Genomic DNA, 23,908 nt, shown 5'->3' on the forward strand with positions numbered 1-23,908 from the left:
TCTCTGTGCAAATTGGTTGAATGAATGGCAAAATCACTGTTTATCTCCTCTGTAAAGTTTTTGCTTAATGGAAAAAAGGATTTTTGAGGCTAATCTTAAGCCCCAGTGAATCTGGTGTGCTTTATGTGTTTTTCTATATTGTTCTGTCATAATGAGGGGTACTTTAGAATAGAATGTGTGACTAGGATACCATAAACCCACTTTTCAAGATGGTCCAGGAAACTGGTCAGTCATGTCCTTGGGAGCTTGACTTTGTAATCACTTGGCTATGCTTTCTGCTTTCACAATGGCAACCCAGGTTTAGGGCCTAATTCCTGACTTAGGGAATGAATCCTTTACTTTCTGTCTGTCTGCATATTTATATGTGTTGTCTATGTAATGTTTATATACAAGAGAGCTTTGATAAATTGGTTTAATAATAATAAGTGCTTAAATAAAATATTTGGACTGTGAAGTGAGCAAGATGGCAGAATAAAGACAACTCCAGTCTCAACTCCCAAGCGCCAGCGACACAGAACCGGTGATTTCTGAACAGCTGAGGTGCTGGGTTCATCTCACTGGGGAGTGCAGGACTGGTCCGGTGCTTCGGTCAGCTGCTGCAGCCCGACCAGCGAGAGCTGAAGCAGAGGCTGAGGAGGCATCGCCTCACCTGGGGAGCGCCAAGGGGAAGGGAATCCCTTTTTCTAGCCAGAGACTGAGACACACAACACCTGGAAAATCCCAGCTCACACCCCAATATTGGCTTTAAACAGGTACACCAGGATCATATCCCACACCTGGCGGGAGGGTCCCGCCCTGAGGCCTCCCTCGGCTAGCACAGCAGTCTGTGATCTACCCGGCAAGGCAGCAGCGAGGCTGGGGGAGGCGCCCGCCATTGCTGAGGCTTAAGTAGGTAAACAAAGCTGCTGGGAAGCTCCAGCTGGGTGGGCTGCAGCAGCTCAAGGAAACCTGCCTGTCTCTGTAGACTCCACCTCTGGGGACCAGGGCTGCTTCTACAACAACAACAACAACAACAACAAAGCAGCAGAAAACTCTGCAGGCCTTAGCTTGACTCTGTCTGACGGCACGAAGAGGCAGTGGATCTCCCAACCACGGAGGCTGAGATCTGAGAGCGGACCAGACTGCCTGCTCAAGTGGGTCCCTGACACAGTAACCTAACTTGGGAGACATCCCCCACTAGGGGTGGTCTGACACCCCACACCTCACAGGGTGGAGTATACCCCTGAGGAAGCTTCCAAAGCTAAGAATCAGACAGGGTACTTTCGCTGTTCAAAATATTCTATCTTCTGCAGCCTCTGCTGCTGATACCCAGGCAAACAGGGTCTGGAGTGGAACTCAAAGCAATCCTCAACAGACCTACAGCTGAGGGTCCTGACTGTTAGAAGGAAAACTATCAAACAGGAAGGACACCTACACCAAAACCCATCAATTACATCCACCATGTCAAGACCAGAGACAGATAAAACAAAGATGGGAAAAAGCAAGGACAGAAAAGCTGGAATTCAAAAATAGAGCTATCTCCCCGGCAAGGGGTATGGCTCATCGCCAGCAGGATCAAAGCTGGACAGAAAATGACTTTTGGCGGATGAGAGAAAGGCTGATCCATCAAATTTCTTAAGAACTAAAGGAGGAATTATTTTAAGCATAGAAACTAAAATCTTGAAAAAAAAGTGGAAGGTGTGACTAGACTAATTAATGCAGAGAAAGGTCATAATGAAATGAAAAGATAAAACCATGACCACGAGAAATGCAGTGGCATAAATGCACAAGCTTCAGTAACCCGGCTTCGATCAAAATGGAAGAAAGAGTATCAGATTGAGGATCAAATCAGATAAGAATGAAGCGAGAAGAAACCAAAAAGAAAAAAGAAAAGAAAAAGAAATGGGCTCAACCTGCAAAGTATGGGATTATGTAAAAGACAACCAAATCTCCGTCCTGATTGGGGTGCCTGAAAGTGAGGGGGAAAATGGAACCAAGTTGGAAAACACTCTTCAGGATATCCTTCCAGGAGAACTTCCCCAACCTAGTAGGGCAGGCCAACATTCAAATCAGGAAATACAGAGAGCATACAAAGAATGCTCACCAGGAAAACAACTCCAAGACACACTATAGTGCCAGATTCACCAAAGTTGAAATGAAGGGAAAAATGTTAAGGGCAGCCAGAGAAAGGTCAGTTACACCCACAAAGGAAGCCCATCAGACTCACAGCAGATCTCTCGGCAGAAACTCTCCAAGCCAGAAGAGAGTGGGGCCAATATTCAACATTCTTAAAGAAAAGAATTTTAAATTGGAGATTTCATATCCAGCCAAACTAAGTTTCATAAGTGAAGGAGAAATACGTCATACAGATAAGCAAATGCTTAGAGATTTTGTCACCACTAGGCCTGCCTTACAAAGAGACCCTGAAGGAAAGCACTCAGCATGAAAGGAACAACGGTACCAGCCATTGCAAAAACATGCAAAATGTAAAGACCATCGAGGCTAGGAAGAAACTGCATCAACTAGCGAGCAAAATAACCAGTTAATATCATAATGGCAGGATCAAGTTCACACATAACAATCTTAACCTTAAATGTAAATGGACTAAATGCTCCAATTAAAGACACAGACAGCAAACTGGATAAAGAGTCAAGACCCATCAGTCTGCTGTATTCAGGAAGCCCATCTCACCGCAGCAGAGAGACATACATAGGCTCAAATAAAGGATGGAGGAAGATTTACCAAGCAAATGGAGAACAAAAAGCAGGGGTTGCAATCTAGTCTCTGATAAAACAGACTTTAAACCATCAAAGATCAAAGAGACAAAGGAAGGCCATTACATAATGGTCAGGGATCAATTCAACAGGAAGAGCTAACTATCTAAATATATATGCACCAATAGGAGCACCCAGATTCATAAAGCAAGTCCTTAGAGACTTACAAAGAGACTTAGACTCCCATACAATAATAATGGGAGCTTCAACCTCCACTGTCAACATTAGACAAGTCTTGAGACAGAAAGTTAACAAGGATGTCCAGAATTGAACTCATCTCTGCAGCAAAGCAGACCTAATATGAACATCTATAGAGAACTCTCCACCCCAAATCAACAGAATATACACATTCTTCTCAGCACCACATCGTACTTACTCCAAAATTGACCATATAATTGGAAGTAAGCACTCCTCAACAAATGTACAAAAGAACAGAAATTATAACAAACTGTCTCAGACCACAGTGCAATCAAACTAGAACTCAGGACTAAGAAACTCAATCAAAACCCATCTTCCATTGGAAACTGAACGGCCCTGCTCTGAATGACTACTGGGTACATAGCGAAATGAAGGCAGAAATAAAGATCTTCTTTGAAACCAATGAGAACAAAAGGGCCTAATACAAAGTCTCTGGGACTACATTTTAAAACAAGTGCTGGAAATTTATAGCATAAATGCCCATAAAGGAGAAGCAAAGAAAGATCAAAATTGACACTCTAACATATAATTAAAGAACTGGAGAAACAAAAGGAAACAAACACATTCAAAGCTAGCAGAGGCAAAAGAAATATGCTAAGATCAGAGCAGAACTGAAGAAGGAGATAGAGACACAAAAACCCTCAAAAATCAATGAATCCAGGTTGGTTTTGAAAAAGATCAACAAAATTGAGCAGACCTACTTAAGACTAATAAAGAAGAAAAGAGAAGAATCAAATCGGCCTTAATTAAAAAGTAGAAATAAAAAAGGGATATCACCACCGACCCACACAAGAAATACAAACTACCATCAGAATACTATAAGCCACCTCATACATCGGCTTCAGAAAACCAGAAATGGATAATTCCTGGACACCCACTCTTCAAGGCCGGGAAAGTTAAATCCTAGACAGGCCAATAGTAGGCTCTGAAGTGAGGCAATAATTAATAGCCACCAATAAAAGTCCAGGACCAGATGGATTCACAGCTGAATTCTACCAGAGGTATAAGGAGGAGTTGAGTACCATTCCTTCTGGAAACTATTCCAATCAATAGAAAAGAAGTCTCCTAGCCTCATTTTATGGGCCAACATCATCCTGATACCAAAGCCTGGCAGAGACACAACAAAAAAGAGAATTTTAGACCAATATCCCTGGTGAACATGATGCAATCCTCAATAAAATGCTAGCAAACCGGATTCAACAACACATCAAAAAGCTTATCACCATGATCAAATTAGGTTTCATCCCTGGGATGCAAAGGCTAGTTCAATTGCAAATCAATAAACATAATCCAGCATATAAACAGAACCAAGACAAGAACCACATGATTATACTTAATAGATGCAGAAAAGGCTTTTGACAAAAGTAGCAGCCCTTCATGCTAAAAGCAGCTCAATAAATTGGTATTGATGGGCATTACCTCAAAATAATAAGAGCTATTTATGACAAACCCACAGCCAATATCACTGAATGGGCAAAAACTGGAAAAATTCCCTTTGAAACTGGCACAGACAGGGGATGCCCTCTCACCACTCCTATTCAACATAGTGTTGGAAGTTCTGGCTAGGGCAATTAGGCAAGAAAGAAAAGAAATCAGAGTATTCAGTTAGGAAAAGAAGAAGTCAAATTGTCCCTGTTTTGAATGGCAGTTGTATATTTAAAACCCCATTGTCTCAGCCCAAAATCTCCTTAAGCTGATAAGCAACTTCAACAAAGAATCTCAGGATACAAAATTAATGTGCAAAAATCACAAGCATTCTTATACACCAATAACAGACAAACACAGAGCCAAATCATGAATGAACTTCCATTCACAATTGCTTCAAGAGAATCCAAATACCTAGGAATCCCAGCTTACAAAGGGATGTAAAGGACCTCTTCAAGAGAACTACAAACCACTGCTCACGCAAAATAAAGGGACACAAACAAATGGAAGAACCTTTATGCTCATGGATAGGAAGAATCAATGCTCATTAAATGGCCATACTGCCCAAAGGTAATTTATAGATTCAATGCCATCCCCCATCAAGCTACCAATGAGTTTCTTCACAGAATTGGGAAAAACTGCTTTAAAAGTTCATATGGATAGATTAAAAAGAGCCCACATCTCCAAGACAATCCTAAGTCAAAGAACAAAGCTGGGACATCAGCATACCCTGACTTCAAACTATACTACAAGGCACAGTAACCAAAAACAGCATGGTACTGGTACCAAAACAGAGATATAGACCAATGGAACAGAACAGAGTCACTCAGAAATAATACCACACATCTACAGCCATCTGATCTTTGACAAGCCACAGAAAAAACAAGAAATGGGGAAAGGATTCCCCTATTTAATAAATGGTGCTGGGAGAATTGGCTAGCCATAGAGTAGAAAGCTGAAACTGGATCCTTTCCCTTACTCCTTATACGAAAATTAATTCAAGATGGATTAAAGAGACTTAAAATGTTAGACCTAATACCATAAAAATCCTAGAGGAAAACCTAGGTAGTACCATTCAGGGACATAGGCATGGGCAAGACTTCATGTCCTAAAACACCAAAGCAACGGCAACCAAAGCTAAAATTGACAAATGGGATCTCATTAAACTAAAGAGCTTCTGCACAAAAGAAACTACCATCAAGTGAACAGACCTTCTGGTGGAAAATTTTGCAATCTACTCATCTGACAAGGGCTAATATCCAGAACACAAAGAACTCCAACAAATTTACAAAAAAGAAAAAAAAGAAACAAAACAAGCTTAATAAAAAAAGTGGGCAAAGGATATAGAACAGGCAATTTCTCAAAAGAGGACATTCATACAGCCAACAGACATATGAAGAAAAAATGCTCATCATCACTGGCCATCAGAGAAATGCAAATCAAAGAGCCACAATGAGATACCATCTCACACCAGTTAGAATAAGCGATCATTAAAAGTCAGGGAAACAACAGGTGCTGCAGAGGGGATGTGTGGAGAAATAGAACCTTTCACTGTTGGTGGGATTGTAACTTCGTTTAACCATTATAGGAAAACAGTGTAGTAGATTCCTCCAAGGATCTAGAACTAGATGCATATGACCCAGCCATCCCATTACTGAGGACCTTGCAGGATTACTCACAAATTATGCTGCTATAAGAACACATGCATGTTTATTGCAGCACTATTCTAATAGCAAAGACTTTGGATTAAATATCCATCAAGTGACAAGTTGGATTAGGAAAATGTGGCACATATACACCATGGGAGATACTATGCAGCCATAAAAAAAGGATGAGTTCACGCGATCCTTTGTAGGGACATGGATGCAACTGGGAAACAGTCATTCTTAACAAACTATCACAGGAACAGAAAGCCGACTACCGCATGTTCTCCTCATAGGTGGGAGACTGAACATGAGATCCCATGGACTCAGGAAGGGGAACATGCAGGGGCCTATCATGGGGAGGGAGGGAGGATTGCGTGGGAGTTACCTGATGTAAATGTGAGTTGATGGGTGCAACAGACTAACATGGCACAAGGAGTATACATGTAACAAACCTGCATGTTATGCACATGTGCCTACAACTTAAAGTATAATAATAATAAAATAAATTTAAAAAAAAAATATTTTTGTCAGAAAGAATTAAAAGATTAATGCCTTTTATTTAGTTCAGGCTTAAGTAATACTTTGGAAAAAGACAGTTTTAAAAATTATTGGCAAAATAAAAATATCTTCAAAAATGTAAATATTTGGTCTAAATTATGCAGGTGAGATATTAGGTTTGCTAAATGCTTTAAGGTCATAAACTGCATCTTTGACTTTTAAAAATTATTCAATTTACCTATTTCAGAGCATTAAATTGCAAATAAAACCTGGGGGCATGTTGAATTAGCCATGCCCCCTAACTATGCAAAGAAGGTTATAAAGAAAATATATTTTATATAAGAAAGGATCTCTCATGGTACAACCTTGGCCTAAAGTAAAATAACTTGTTGTTAAAAAAAAAAATAAATGTTTAGGACAAGTCAAAAAGTCTTAGCATGTTGTAAATGGTCTATGTCATAAAAGAATTTATAAAAAGTAATTTATACAAGAAATATTGCACAATTTAAAGGTGAGTAGGCTTCCTTAATGCTTCATAAAATGCCAGTATGGCTGCTGGACCCGTGCTGAGGGGACTCTGGCCTCGCTGCACTCATGGCTTCTCCTAGCAAGGCAGTGATTGTTCCCGGGAACGGAGGCGGGGATGTGACCACCCACGGCTGGTATGGCTGGGTGAAAAAGGAGCTGGAGAAGATACCTGGTTTCCAGTGTTTGGCTAAAAACATGCCCGACCCAATTACAGCACGAGAGAGCATCTGGTTGCCCTTCATGGAGACAGAGCTGCACTGTGATGAGAAGACCATCATTATTACCAGTTCTTAGGGTCACCGCGAGCCAAGAGGTATGCAGAAACATTATCTAGTGAGTGATGGCGTATTGTATTAGTGGCCCGCGCACATCGTGACTGGGGATGAAAATGAAATGCGGTAAGCGGGGATATTTCACCCGCCTGGCGGAAGATCTGCGTCAACCGCCCTACGCTGTGCAGTCATTCAATTGATCACCCATTCTTCCCTTGAAGGAACAACAAGAAGTGGCCGATGAGGGTTGGAAACCTCTAAATTACCAAATCACCGACCGCGTCACTTTCAGAACACAGAGTTTCATGAACTGATGATGTAAAGTCTTTGGCTGAAAGTACCGTTAGACTCGTGGGCGATTCTCTGCTTATTTCGATCCCAATATAGGGTAGAACAATATTCACTATCAGTCAATACATTGCCGCTGAAACATCCAGTTGTTCCAAAGCGCTCGAAAACAAAACACAAGTTTCAACGTTCAACGGCGTTACAAATAGCGCTTTCCATTTCTTCCATGACTCTTAAAATTCCCCAAACATGATATCACCAATAGTATTTTCTCATTTGTAGAAACGTAAGGACAGCTTAATCCACCTTTCTCTAACCAGCAAGCTTTCAAAATAGAATCCAGGTTTCGGATTCCTTACCCCTGAGTAAAACCAAAACAGGTTTCTATGGATGTTTGCATCTTTGGCCTCTTGAAACTGCAAACTTTCTATCACTAAAGAAAACATGACCGAAAGTCCAGAGCGTTGGCCAGAGCCCAAACAATTAGTTGCTTCAAGCCATCTTGATATCAAACCAGACTGAGGTCTTACACCTTTGATAATTGGCCCTGGACTCCTTCAGAGTGCTGAGAGACTGAGACAGGAGTCTCCAGAGCTAGAAGGAAGTGAGAAGCACAACAAAATACATACACATATATATATGACTGACTAGATTTGTTTCCTGAGACAAGATGGTGGACTAGGCCTCTGGAAGTGGAGAGCCCATGGCCTGCTTAACAGCAGCAGTGTGAAATTAGCAGAAGTGTTACCAATTTTCGATTTTGTGTGGAAAAACAAGTCCAAATTGGTATGTTTTGGAATTGGGGACTATATATATATACATACACAATATACATGCATAATCCTATATGTATGAGTATGGTTATGGTAAGAGTATACATCTCTGTACCTTAAGCAAATAATGCAAGACAAATAAAATCCAAGCCATCCATTTGTGACTACAGTCAAGTGTTAATAACTACTAGGGGGCCTTTTAGATACTATCTGTGAAGTCTGAGGAAAAGGACAAGATAAATCCCAAACGCCCGAATGAGAATGTCAAAGGATGAAATCATGAGGATAATTCTGTTTGAGTCTCCAAAGCCTGAAAGCTAAAGAACTGTCCTCGATGCTCATGTTCTGTTCTTATAGAGACTAGAACGCCCCGGGTCTTTAGAGTTCTTTGCCATTTAATTCATTTTCTTGACTCTGCTACTTCTCAAGTCTTTATTTGATTGGTGGTGGGTCATGTTCTGTATCCTGCAGCACTGGGAGGCTGAGGGTGGTGGTTGCTTGAGGCCAGATGTTGAGGCCAGCCAGGCACATGGTGAGACCCCATCTCTGCTAGAATATTTAAAAAATTTGGCTGGCATGGTGGTGTACTCTTGGGGTCCTGAAGCAATTTGGGAGAGGCCGAGGGGCAGGACAGCCTGAGCTCCGAGTTGAGCTCAGTGAGCTGCGATCCCACACCAGGCCTCCCATCCTGGGGATGAGCAAAGAACTGTTCTAAAAAAAAAAAAATAAATAAAGAAAACCCTGGCCCTCATTTTCAAATATTTAAGGAGCAGGATTCCTCATGTTACTTCAACACTTCATGAATCCACTTGATGTTGTGGATTTGAATTTGCAGAGCCACAGGATTTCACTTCATGCCCAAAGGAGATTCTAGGAGTTACTCACTTAAAACCAAAAGTCTTGCTTTTTAAATGAAGACAAAAAAAAAAAAAAAAAAAAAAAGAAAAGAAAAGTCAGAAAGGTACCTGAATTAAGTTTAACAGCAGTCGCTCTTGGGGAAATGGCATTTTGGTACAGTGTGTAAGTGGACGTCCCTCTTCCATTTATTTATTTATTTTTGAGACAGCAAGTCTCTTAAGTTCTACCTGTGTCGAGTCTGTGGCACAAACTCTCAGCCTCACTCCAACTACCCTGGGTCTGGGTGATTCCTCTCTCTCACGCCCCAGCCTCCCAGCAGCATGAACTCTGGGCTGCACCACTTCAGCTTAATTTTGTATTTAGTAGAGATGGGTTTCAACATGTTGGCTAGGTTGTCTCCACCCTGGCCTCAGGTTATCTCAGACTCACCCTGTCAGGATGCTGGGATCTGGCAGGCGAGGCCAAATGCATGCCTGGGTCCTTATTTTACTTTATCTTCCTAAGAGATTATTTGACCTAGAGTTACACTAACCTAGATGAGAATAAAAATAATTAAGATTAAAACAATGTGTTTGATCATTAAAAAGCAAAATTATATAAGCCTGAAGTTGATAATAATGTTGTTAAAAGAGGCTTGCTGAAAACGCATCTGATTCAAACTTAGGTTTCAAAAAGCCTGAATTCTACTTTGAATTTTGAAATTTGCTGCTGTGAGCTTACTCTTTATTCTGGAGACTTTCTCAGAAGTCCTTTCTAGAAAAAACAATCCTTGGCATTAATTTATTCACAAAACTTTGTTGACCTCTTGTGTAGAAATGAAACTTAAATATATGGAATTGAGAAATTAAAAAAAAAAATACACTAGGATTCTTAATCAGCTAACTCTGTTCTCTTTACAGCTAGGTGGGCACCTGGAATTCACATGATGTGAGGATAGTTTTAAAGAGTCAAACCCTATTCAGAATTTGTCTGGGTCCCCTAGGTTCATCAGACCAATATATAATTAAAATCCCAAACTTACCAAGGTTTCTACCGAAAGTTGCTAAAAGTTAACAGTGTAACATGTGCTTAAGACTACAAAAAACCAAATAGTTATACACTCAAAGTGTGTAAGAAAAGTAAAATGTGTTTTTGGTTAAAGATTATAAAAAGGCATGGAAATGTGGGGAGGTTTTTTGCCTAAAGGGCTAAAGGATTGTTTTAAGTTAGGATAAAGCTAAAGGTTTAAGCAAGTTGTGGAAGGTTTGTGAAAAAAAAAATTGTAAAAGAAATTCTGTGTGTAAACACAGAATATTGGCTAAAGTTAAAGGGGTATTCAGTTTTTCTGTGAACTGAACATTGGAATAAAAATGAAACAGGTTTTTCTTAAAGCAAAAACCTGTGTGTAATCTGCTCTTTAACACAAATTTGTAAAGGGTTGTAAAAGCCTTATAAAAATCTTACCTTATGTTCAAACTGATTAAAGGTAAATACATTTATCTATAAGGTTTTATTTAAAATTGGGTTTGACATCAATAATGAACTAATGCAACAGTAACATTTGTCTTATTTGGTATAAAAATCATACAGGAAGCATTGTCAAATATGAAATGGTGTTTGGTTTTCTTTGGGCTATATTTGTATAAATGTTATTGGTTTATGTTCCAAAATTATGGGAAACTCCTGTAATTCTAATATGACTTAGTGTATGTTATAATAATTATAATTGTTACATAAAATCATGTATGCCACAAAGGTAACCAATTTTTTTTTTGTCAATCGTGTTTTTAACTGTGGCTGCCCTAAAATATTTGTCATCCACAAACAATTGTTTTCTTGTTTTATTTAAAAGGTAGTATATAATAAACTGTAGAACTCTATTAGACTTTTTTTTTTTTTTTTTGAGATGGAGTCTTGGTCTTGTCACCCAGGCTGGAGTGCAATGGCACGATCTCTGCTCACTGCAACCTCCACCTCCCAGGTTCAAGCAATTCTCCTGCCTCAGCCTCCCAAGTAGCTAAGATTACAGGCACTCGTCACCACGCTTCGCTAATTTTTTGTATTTTTAGTAGAGACAGGTTTCACCATGTTGGCCAGGCTGGTCTCGAACTCCTGACCTCAGGTGATCCACCCACCTCGGCCTCCCAAAGTGCTGGGGTTACAGGCATGAGACACCACACCGAGCCTATTAGACATTCTTAAGTGCACTAAATGCCCACAAGAGAAAGCAGGAAAGATTTAAAATTGACACCCTAACATCACAATTAAAATAACTAGAGAAGCAAGAGCAAACAAAGTCAAAAGCCAGCAGAAGGCAAGAAATAACTAAGATCTGAGCAGAACTGAAGGAGATAGAGAAATGAAAAACCCATCAAAAAATTAATGAATTCAGGAGCAGGTTTTTATTTTTTTAAAAGTTAACTAAATAGATAGACCGCTAGCCAGACTAATGAAAAAATAGAGAAGAATCACATAGACACAGTAAAACATGATAAAGGGGATATCATCACTGATCCCATAGAAACACAAATTACAATCAGAGAATACTATAAAAAACTCTATGCAAATAAACTGGAAACTCTAGAAGAAATGGATAAATTCCTGGACACATACACCCTCCCAAGACTAAACCAGGAAGAAGTTGAATACATGAATAGACCAATAACAAGTTCTGATATTGAGGCAGTAATTAACAGCCTATCAATTAAAAAAAAAAAAAAAAAACCCAGGATCAGACAGATTCACAGCCTAATTCTACCAGAGGCACAAAGAGGAGCTGGTATCATTCCTTCTGAAACTATTCCAAACAATAGAACAAGAAGAACTCCTCCCTAACTCATTTTATGAGGCTAGCATCATCCTAATACCAAAACCTGGCAGAGAAACAACAAAAAAAAGAAAATTTCAGGTCAATATCCTTGATGAAATTTGATGGGAAAATCCTCAATAAAATACTGCCAAACCGAATCCAGCAGCACTTCAGAAAGCTTATTGACCATGAACAAGTCAGCTTCATCCCTGGGATGCAAGGCTGGTTCAACATACACAAATCAATAAACATAATCCATCACATAAATAGAACCAATGACAAAAACCACATGATTATCTCAATAGAGGCAGAAAAGGCCTTTGATAAAACCAACACCCTTTCATGCTAAAAACTCTCAATAAACTAGGAACTGATGGAACGTATCTCAAAATAATAAGAGCTATTTATTACAAACCCACAACCAATATCATACAGAATAGGCAAAAGCTGGAAGCATTCCCTTCGAAAACCAGCACAATACTAGGATGCCCTCTCTCACCACTGCTATTCAACATATTATTGGAAGTTCTGACCAGGGCAATCAGGCAAGAGAAAGAAATAAAGGGTATTCAAATAGGAAAAGAGGAAATCAAATTGTCTCTGTTTGCAGATGACATGATTGTATATTTAGAAAACCCCATCATCTCAGCCCAAAATCTCCTTAAGCTGAGAAGCAACTTCAGCAAAGTCTCAGGATACAAAATCAATGTGCAAATTTGCAAGCATTCCTGTACACCAATAATAGACAAACAGAGAGCCAAATCATGAGTCAACTCCAATTCACAATTGCTACAAAGAGAATAAAATACCTAGGAATACAACTTACAAGGGATGTGAAGGACCTCTTCAAGGAGAACTACAAACCACTGCTCAAGGAAATAAGATAGGACACAAACAAATGGAAAAACATTCCATGCTCATGGATGGGAAGAATCAATATCATGAAAATGGTCATAGTGCCCAAAGTAATATGTAGACTCATGCTATCCCCATCAAGCTACCATTGACTTTCTTCACAGAATTAGACAAAACTACTCTAAATTTCATATGGAACCATAAAAGTCTGTATAGCCAAGACGATCCTAAGCAAAAAGAACAAAGCTGGAGGCATCACGCCACCTGACTTCAAACAATACTACAAGGCTACAGTAATAACCAAAACAGCATGGTACTGGTACCAAAACAGATATATAGACCAATGGAACAGAACAGAGAGCTCAGAAATATTGCCACACATCTACAACCATCTGATCTTTGACAAACCTGACAAAAACAAGCAATGGGGAAAGGATTCTCTATTTAATAAATGATGTTGGGAAAACTGGCTAGCCATACGTGGAAAACCGAAACTGGACCCCTTCCTTACACCTTATATAAAAATTAACTCAAGATGGATTAAAAACTTAAACATAAACCCTAAAACCATAAAAACCCCAGAAGAAAATCTAGGCCGTACCATTCAGGATATAGGAATGGGCAAAGACTTCATGGCTAAAACACCAAAAGCAATGGCAACAAAAGCCAAAATTGACAAATGGGATCTAATTAAACTGAAGAGCTTCGGCACAGCAAAAGAAACCATCATCAGAGTGAACAGGCTACCTTTAGAATGGGTGAAAATTTTTGCAATCTATCCATCTAACAAAGAGCTAATATCCAGAACTTACAAGTAACTTAAACAAGTTTACAAGAAAAAAAAAAACAAAAAACAAAAAACGATCAAAAATTGGGCAAACGATATGAACCCACACTTCTCAAAAGAACACATTTATATGGCCAAAAAACATATGAATAAAAGTTTATCATCAGTGGTCATTAGAGAAATGCAAATCAAAACCACAATGAGATACCATCTCATGCCATTTCGAATGGTGATGATTAAAAAGTCAGGAAATGACAGATGACGGAGAGGATGTGGAGATATAAGAACACTTTTACACTGTTGGTGGGAGTGTAAATTAGTTCAACCATTGTGGAAGACAGTGTGGCGATTCCTCAAGGATATAGAACGAGAAATACCATTTGACCCAGCAATCCCATTACTGGGTATATACCCAAAGGATTATAAATCATTCTACTATGAAAACACATGAACATGTATGCTTATTGTGACACTATTCACAATAGCAAAGACTTGGAACCAACCCAAAAACCCATCAATGATAGACTGGATAAAGAAACTGTGGCACATGTACACCATGGAACACTATGCAGCCATAGAAAAGGATGAGTTCATGTCCTTTGCAGGAATATGGATGAAGCTGGAAACCATCATCCTCAACAAACTAACACAGGAACAGAAACAAAACAGCGCGTATTCTCACTCATAAATTAGAGATTGAACAATGAGAACACATGGACATGGGGAGGAAACATCACACACTGGGACCTGTCAGGGGGTAGAAAGGGACTAGAGGAGGGATAGCGATGGGAGAAATACCTAATGTAGATATGGGGTTGACAGGTGCAGCAAACCACCGTGTGCTTATGTATACCCTATGTAAACAAAATCTGCTCATGTATCTGGAACTTAAAACAAAAACAAAAACAGGTTGCAATGCAACCAGCTACAAAGAACCAAGATGGCCTAAGACTGACTTCTGGTCTTCACTGCTACACTCCCACCAGCACCATGACAGTTTACAAATTTTATGGCAATGTCAGAAAGTTACCCTATATGGTTTAAAAAGGGGAAGCATGAATACTCCACCCTTTGTTTAGCATATAATCAAGAAATAACCATAAAAATGGGCAACCAGCAGCCTTCAGTGCTGCTTTTTCTGTGGAGTAGCCATTCTTTTATTCCTTTACTTTCTTAACAAACTTGATGTCACTTTACTGTATACACTCACTCTGAATACTTTCTTGTGTGAAATTCAAGAACCCTCTCTTGGGTTCTGAATCCGGACCCCTTTTCTGTAACAGAGGTACATGTGCAGGTTTGTTATATAAGTAAACTTATGTTATGGAGTTTGTTGTACAGATTATTTCATCACCCAGGTATTAAGCATGGTACCCATTAGTTATTTTTCCTAGTTATCTTCCTCTTCCCACCTTCTACCCTAAAGTAGAGCCCAGTGTCCATTGTTCTCCTCTCTGTTTCCATGTGTTTTCATTATTTAGCTCCCACTTACAAGTGAGAACATACAATGTTTGGTTTTCTGTTCTTGTGTTAGTTTGCTAAGTATAATGGCCTCCAGCTCCATCCACGTCTTTGTAAAGAATATAATCTCATTCTTTTTTATGGCTGCAGAGTATTCCATTGGGAAGATTTCTGAGTATACATGTTAAATACATTTTCAATCAATTTACCTCATGGCAGTAATTTTTCAGTGACACTTTAGGGGGCCAAGAGACTATGACCCCCACAATACTAAGTATTTTCTTATTGTTATAGTAAAGCAATAAATGATACAATGATTCAAAATCAGTAAAGCAAACAGTGCTTTACGTCTATGTTTTAATAAATATTAAAACTGTGAAACAAGTGAAAACAGAAAAAATATGTGATATTTTTGGCGAATTCTGAAACCTTGTTATATTGCTCAAGTGGAAAATAGTCTAGAGGATAACTCAACATTGTCACTTGAATTGTCTTTACAGTCTATTTATTTTATACATTTGTCTTTCAATTGTTTTCCATTGTAAACATATTTACTATGGTATTTCCTGTCATTTCTACTCCATAGCAAACACTTAAACCACTTTATCTTAGTATCTGTAGTATTTTTTTTTTTTAAATTTACTTCAAGTTCTGGGATACATGTGCAGAAAGTGCATGTTTGTTACATAGGTATGCATGTGCCATGGTGATTTACTGCACCTATTGACCAGTCATCTAAGTTCCCTCCCCTTGCTCACCATCCCCAAATAGTTTCTGGTGTGTGTTGTTCCCATTCTGTGTCCATGTGTTCTCATTGTTGAACTCCCACTTATGAGTGAGAACATGCGGTATTTGGTTTTCCGTTCTTGTGTTAGTTTGTTGATGATGATGGCTTCCAGCTTCACCTATATCCCTGTAAATGACATGATCTCATTCTTTTTTATGGCTGCATAGTATTCTATGGTGTATATGTGCCACATTTTCTTTTTCCAGTCTATCATTGATGGGTATTTGAGTTGGTTCTATGTCTTTGCTATTGTAAATAGTGCTGCAATAAACATACACGTGCATGTGTCTTTATAGTAGAATGATTTATATTCCTTTGGGTATATGCCCAGTAATGCGATTGGTGGGTCAAATGGTATTATTGGTTCCATATCTTTAAGGAATCACCACACAGTTTTCCACAATGTTTAAACTAATTTACATTTCCACCAGCAGTGTAAAAGCATTTCTATTTCTTCACAGCCTCACCAGCATCTATTGTTTCATGGCTTTTTAATGATCACCATTCTAACTGGCATGAGATGGTATCTCATTGTGGTTTTGATTTGCATTTCTCCAACAATCGGTGATGTTCAGCTTTTCTTTTTGTAGGTTTGTTGGCTGCATAAATGCCTTCTTTTGAGAAGTATCTGTTCGTATTCTTTGTCCACTTTTTGATGGGGTTTTCTTTTCTTGTAAATTTGTTTAAGTTACTTGTAGGTTCTGGATATATGACCTTTGTCAAATGGGTAGATTGCAAAAATTTTCTCCCATTCTGTAGGTTGCCTGTTCACTCTGATGATAGTTTCTTTTGCTGCGCAGAAGATCTTTAGTTTAATCAGATCTCATTTGTCAATTTTGACTTTTGTTGAAATTGCTTTTGGCATTTTCTTCATGAAGTCTTTCTCATTTAATCTATAAAATTGTTTTCTCTTGAATATTAGAAATGATAAAAATATTTTTCTTTCTCAAAAGAAGACATGCATACAACCAACAGACACATGAAAAAATGCTCGTCATCACTGGCCATCAGAGAAATGCAAATCAAAACCACAATGAGATACCATCTCACACCAGTTAGAATGGCAATCATTAAAAAGTCAGGAAACAACGGGTGCTGGAGAGGATGTGGAGAAATAGGAAGACTTTTACACTGTTGGTGGGATTGTAAACTTGTTCAACCATTTTGGAAAACAGTATGGTGATTCCTCAAGGATCTGGATCTAGAAATACCATATGACCCAGCCATCCCATTACTGGGTATATACCCAAAGGATTATAAATCATGCTGCTATAAAGACACATGCACACGTGTGTTTATTGTGGCATGATTCACAATAGCAAAGGCTTGGAATTAACCCAAATGTCCATCAGTGACAGACTGGATTAAGAAAACGTGGCACATATACACCATAGAATACTCTGCAGCCATAAAAAAGGATGAGTTTGTGTCCTTTGTAGGGACATGGATGCAACTAGAAACCATCATTCTCAGTAAACTATCACAAGAACAGAAAACCAAACACCGCATTTTCTCACTTATAGGTGGGAATTGAACAATGAGATCACTTGGACACTGAAAGGGGAACATCACACACCAGGGCCTATTATGGGGAGGGAGGAGAGGGGAGGGATGGCATTGGGAGGTATACCTGATGTAAATGACGAGTTGATGGGTGCTGATGAGTTGATGGGTGCAGCACACCAACATGGCACAAGTATACATATGTAACAAACCTGCACGTTGTGCACATGTACCCTAGAACTTAAAGTATAATAAAAAATATTTTTCATATTTGGTGTTTTGGGAGAGGAAATACATTGAAGTGATAACTATCTTTCTAAAAGATGGCTTTATAATTTTTCAAATGTTAGGTCAGTTTATAGAAATACTCTCATTGTAGAGATCTTTCAAATCCCTGATTAGCTGTATTCCTAGGATTTTTTTCTTTTAGTGCCTTTGTGAAAGGGATGGCATTTCTGATTTGGCTCATGATTTGGCTGTTGTTGACGTATAGGAATGCTAGTAACTTTTGTGCATTGATTTTGTGTCCTGAAACTTTACTGATGTTGCTTACCAGCTTTCTGAATTTTTGGGCTGGGATTATGGCATTTTCTAGATATAGAATCATGTTGTCTGCACATAGAGATAGTTTGACTTCCTTTTTTCCTATTTGGATGTCTTTTATTTCTTACTTTTGCCTGATTGCTCTGGCTAGGGCTTCCAAAACTATGTTGAATAGAAGTGGTGAGAGAGGTTGTCCTTGTCTTGTGCTTCCAGCTTTTGCCCATTCAGTATAAGGTTTGCTCTGGGTTTGCCATAGATGACTCTTATTATTTTAAGGTATGTTTCTTCAATAAATAGTTTATTGAGAGTTTTTGACATGAAGGAGTGTTGAATTTTGTCAAAAGCCTTTCCTGTGTCTATTGAGATAATCATGTGGTTTTTGTTTTTAGTTTTGTTTATGTAATGATTTACATTTATTGAGTTTCATACGTTGAACCAACCTTGCATCCCAGGAATAAAGCCTACTCTATCATGGGGGATTAGCTTTTTGACACACTGCTGGATTCGGTGTGCAAGTATTTTATTGAGGATTCTTGCATTGATGTTTATCAGGAATATTGGCCTGAAGTTTTCTTTCATTGATATGCCTCTGCCAGGTTTTTGTGTCAAGATGATGCTGGCCTCATAGAATGAGTTGGGGTGGAGTCCTTCCTCCTCAATTTTTTGGAGTAGCTTCTATAGGAACGGTACCAGCTCTTTGTACATCTGGTAGAATTTGGCTGTGAATCCATTAGATGCTGGGATATTACTGATTCAATTTCAAAGCTCTTTATTGGTCTGTCCTAGGAATCAGTTTCTTCCTGACTCAGTCTTGGGAGGGTGTAAGTGTTGAGGAATTTGTTCATCTCTTCTAGGTTTTCTAGTTTGTGTGTGTAGAATTGTTCATAGTGAGTTTCTCATGGTTGTTTTTATTTCTGTGGGGTCAGTAGTAATGGTCCTTTAATCATTTCTATAGTAAGAATTACAAAACACTGCCCAAAGAAATCAGAGAAGACACAAATAATTGGAAAAGTGTACCATGACTATGGATAGAAAGAATCAATATCATTAAAATGACTAAACTGCCCAAAGCAATTTACAGATTGAATGCTATTATTAGCAAAATATCCATCACATTCTTCGCAGAGCTAGACAAAGCTATTTTAAAATTCACATGGAACCAAAAATGAGGCTGAATAGCCAAAGCGATCCTAAGCAAAAAGAACAAAGCTGGGGCCATCACACTACCTGACTTGAAACTATAGTAGAGGGCCACTGTAACCAAAACGGTATGGTACTGGTACAAGAACAGACATAGACCAATGGATCAGAATAGAGAGCCCAGAAGTAAGACTGCACATCTACAACCATCTGATCTTTGACAAAGCTGAAAAAAAAATGAACAATGGAAAGAAGACTCCCTATTCAATAAATGGTGCTGGGATATATGGCTGATCATATGCAGAAGGTTCAAGCTGGAACCCTTCCTTAAAACATATACAAAAGTCAACTCAAGATGGATTAAAGACTTAAATGTAAAACCCAAAACTACAAAAATCCTGGAAGAAAACCTAAGCAATACCATCCTGGACAAAGAAATGGGCAAAGATTTCATGACAAATGTACCAAATCAATTGCAACAAAAGTAAAATTAACAAGTGGAATCTAATTAAACTTAAGAGCTTCTGCACAGTAAAGGAAACTATCAACAGAGTAAACAGACATCCTACAGAAAGGGAGAAAATATGTGCAAACTATGCATCTGACAAAGGTCTAATATCCATCATGTATAAGGAACTTAAACAAATTTACAAAAGAAAAAAAAAACATTAAAAAGTGCATAAAGGACATGAACAAACTCTTTTCAAAAGAAGATGTACATACAACCAACAAGCATATAAAAAAACTCAATATCACTGATCATTATAGAAATGCAAATCAAAACCACAATGAGATACCATCTCACATCAGTAAGAATGGTTATTCTTAAAAAGTGAAAATATAACAGATGCTGGTGAGCTTGTGGAGAAAAGGGAACACTTATACACTGTTGGTGGGAGTATAAATTCATTCAACCATTGTGGAAAACATGATGATTCCTCAAAGAGCTTAAAGCAGAACTGTGATTTGACCCAACAGTCCCATTACTTTGTATATACCCAGAGGAATATAAATTATTCTACCATAAAGACACATGCAAGCGAACGTTTATTACAACACTTTTTACGATAACAGAGACATGGAATTAACCTAAATGCCCATCAATGATAGATTGGATTAAAAAATGTGGTACATATACACCATGGAATACTGCACAGCCATAAAAAAGAATGAGATAATTTTCTTTGCTGAAACATGGATGGAGCTGGTGGCTATTATCTTTAGCAAACTCACACAGGAACAGGAAACTAAATACCATGTGTTCTCACTTATAATTGGGAGCTAAATAATAAAAATGTATGATCACAAAGAAGGAAACAACAAACACTGTAGTACTTGAGGTTGGAGAGTGGGAGGAGAGAGAGGAGCAGAAAATATATCTATGGGTACCTGGCTTAATACCTCGTTGATGAAATAATCTGTACAACAACCCCCGATGTCACCTGTTTACCTACGTAACAAACATTCACTTATAGCTCCAAAACTAAAACTAAAGTTTAGAAAAAAATTAAAACACGAAATAGTCAATATAATGTTTTCTCCTTTTCAACACTTCCTACCTTGAAGTAAGGAAAAATGAGGGTAAATTCAAAGCACTTTTTCTTTAAACTGCTCCTTTTTAACAAGAGGGGTTTTTCTAAAATCACAAGATATAAGATCCTTTCTCTAAAATTCTTTAACACAATGCCTACATAAGGTCTTTAGATTCACACTTGGTGACAAGTGTGGGCATGTGAAAATTGCAATCTTATTTTAAAATTATAATACACATTAGACCTGTATTATGAAAAGGCAAATGTACAAAACTTACCCAGTTAATTGTTTTGCAGATCTTAGTTTCCCCAGCATACGCTTCTGTTGGTTTTATAGTAAGTCCCATTGCAGCTCCCAGAACAATTCCCTTTCAAGCATCATAAGAGGCCTCCTTGTGGGACTCACAGTAGATCTCCTTGCCCATCCCAGAACAAATATCTGTGCAGAACTCACAGGATGTCTCTTTGAAGAACTCACAGTTCATTGCTTTGCTTGTCTCAGCATATTCTCTGGTAGGACGCACAGCACATTTCTTTGTAGGACTCACAGCACATACCATAACAAGCCTCTTAGCATGTCATCTTGCAGGATTTACCACAGGTTTCCTTGAATGACTCACAGCATGGCCTTTTTCAGGACTCACAGCAAGTCCTCTTGTAGGACCCATGGCATATCCTCTTGCATGTCTCTCAGCATGCCCTCTTACAGGACTCAGAGCACGTCTCCCTTCAGGCCTCACAATAATCTCCTTGTATGACTTTGCATGTATTCCCCAGCATGTCTCTCAGCATGCCCTCTTGCAGGACTCACAGCATGGACCCCTATGTTTCTCATAGGAAGTCCACTTTCTAGTCCCCAAGCAGATCCCTCTGCTGATCCCCAGACAAGTCACTTAGAAGACTTTCTAATTGTTGCTGTCATAGGCCTTTCCAGAGATGCCCACTCAGCTCTCAAAGTACCATTGTAGTTTTCAAGAAACTGTAGAAAACAAACAGAAAATAACAAACGATTAGCTGTTGGAATATTAAAATGCTTAAAACTAGCAGATATAAATTATTGTTATAATATTGAGAATATTAAGAATATTGTTAAAATGATGATACTACCCAAAGTGATCAACAGATTTAATGCAATTCCTATCAAAATATCAATCACATCCTTCACAGAAATAGAAAATACAAGCCTAAAATTTGTATGGAATCATAAAAGACCCAAAAAAGCTAAAACAATAATGCGGAGAAAAAAGAACAAAGCTGAAGGCATCACACTACCTGATGGTATCAGGCTGTTCTTGCGTTGTTATAAATAAATACCAGAGACTGGGTAATTTACAGAGAAAACCGATTTACTTGACTCACAGTTCTGCAGGTTATACAGAAAACATAGCTTCTGGTGAGGCCTCAGGAAGCTTTTACTCATGGGGGAAGGTGAAGTCAGAGCTTGCACATCACACCACAAAGCAGGAGCAAGAGAGAGAGATTGTGAGGGAGAGGTGCACGCCACACTTTTAAACGACTAAATCTCATGAGACCCCTGTCACAAAGACAGCACCAAACCTTGAGGGATCAACCCCTATGGTCCAAACACTTCCCACCAGGCTCCACCTCCACCATTGGGGATTACAATTCAACATGAGATTTGGGTGAGTAAAAATATCTAAACTATATCACTAATTTCAAATTATACTACAAATCTACACTAACCAAAACAGCATGATACTGGCATAAAAACAGACACAGTGACCAGTGGAACAGAACAGAACACCCAGAAATAAATTTATCCCCGTATAGCCAACCTATTTTCGACAAAGGTGCCAAGAATATACACATAGGAAAAGAGTGTCTCTAAAAAGTCATGCTGGGAAAACTGGATAACCATATGCAGAAGAAATAAACTATGTCTCCATTTTTCACCATATAAAAATCAACTCAAAAATGGATTAAAGACTTAAATGTAAGACCTGAAGCTATAAAATTACTAAGAGAAAACATTGGAGAAATACTATAGGACATCGGCCTGGGCAAAGATGTTTTGGATTAAGACCTTAGAAGCATAGGCAACAAAGGCAAAATTAAACAAATGAGGTTATATCAAACTAAAAAACTTCTGCACAGCAATGGAAAAATAGAGTGCATAGACCACTAGTAGAATGGAATGAATATTTACAAACTATTAATCCAGTAATTAATACATAGAATGTGTGAGGAACTCAAACAACAGCAAAAATACAATCTGATTTAAAAATAAGCATGACATCTGAATAGACATACCTCAAAATAAGGCATTCAAATGGCCAAATACATGAAACAATGTGCAAAATCACTAATCATCAGGGAAATGCAAAACAAAACCACAATGAGGTGGATAAAGGAAGGAGGAGGGAGGAATAAAGAGAAGTTGGCTAAGGCATACAAAAATACTGGAAAATAGTAGGAATAAGTTCTAGTATTTAGTAGTACAGTAGCGAAATTATAGTTAACAATAGTTTATTTTATATTTCAAAATAGCTAGAATAAAAGAACTGCAAGGTTCCCAACAAAAAGAAAGATACGTGTTGGAGGTTATAGATATCCCAATTACATCGATTTTTATACAGATATCAAAATATCATATGTATCACCAAAATATGTACAACTATTATATATCAATAAAAAATAAAGAACCCTTTGCAATATACAGCTTCTTATAGAATGTGTATATTTCCTTATATTTGCAAAAAAGAAACTGAGGAAAGCAAACCAGAAATTAGAAGAATGGATACCTCCAGCAGATGAGTGGTATTGAAATACAGGTGTTAGGGATACAATTGAGATTCTTTGACTAAATCTTTTTTAATATAACTTTGATTTTTGAACTATGCACATAGCTTATACTTTTCAGAAATAAAAATAAATGAAAATATTGAAAAAGCCCTAAAACTGACTACTAATAGAAACAAATGAGCCTAGTTGTATATCAAATTAATAACATAACCTTACAGAAATAGTAATTCATGTAACTTTTGATTATTCTAACCTTGCTTCCTTAGTACGACATATATCTTAAAGACAAACAGGACTATTTGCCATACTGTAACATGATGTAATGGGGAATGCACACCACTACCTACATATTATTCCTGCAAAAAGTCTTTACCCTCCTCCATTCATGAGGGAACAATCAGATTACCACAGACTATGAGATAGCTCACAAGGCAAATGACTTGTAATCTTGAAAAAGGTCACTGTTAGAAAAGACAGAATACGAGGGATCATTCCATATTAAAGAAGTCT

At 38.2% G+C, this 23,908-nt stretch overlaps 1 pseudogene; it reads left to right on the plus strand.

Moving 5' to 3' along the window:
* Window positions 1-6,948: 6,948 nt before the first annotated feature.
* LOC101000628 lies at window positions 6,949-7,642 on the plus strand (annotated as a pseudogene).
* The last annotated feature ends 16,266 nt before the right edge of the window (window positions 7,643-23,908 follow it).

This window comes from Papio anubis, chromosome X (assembly GCF_008728515.1).
Source record: "Papio anubis isolate 15944 chromosome X, Panubis1.0, whole genome shotgun sequence".
Taxonomy (NCBI): domain Eukaryota; kingdom Metazoa; phylum Chordata; class Mammalia; order Primates; family Cercopithecidae; genus Papio; species Papio anubis.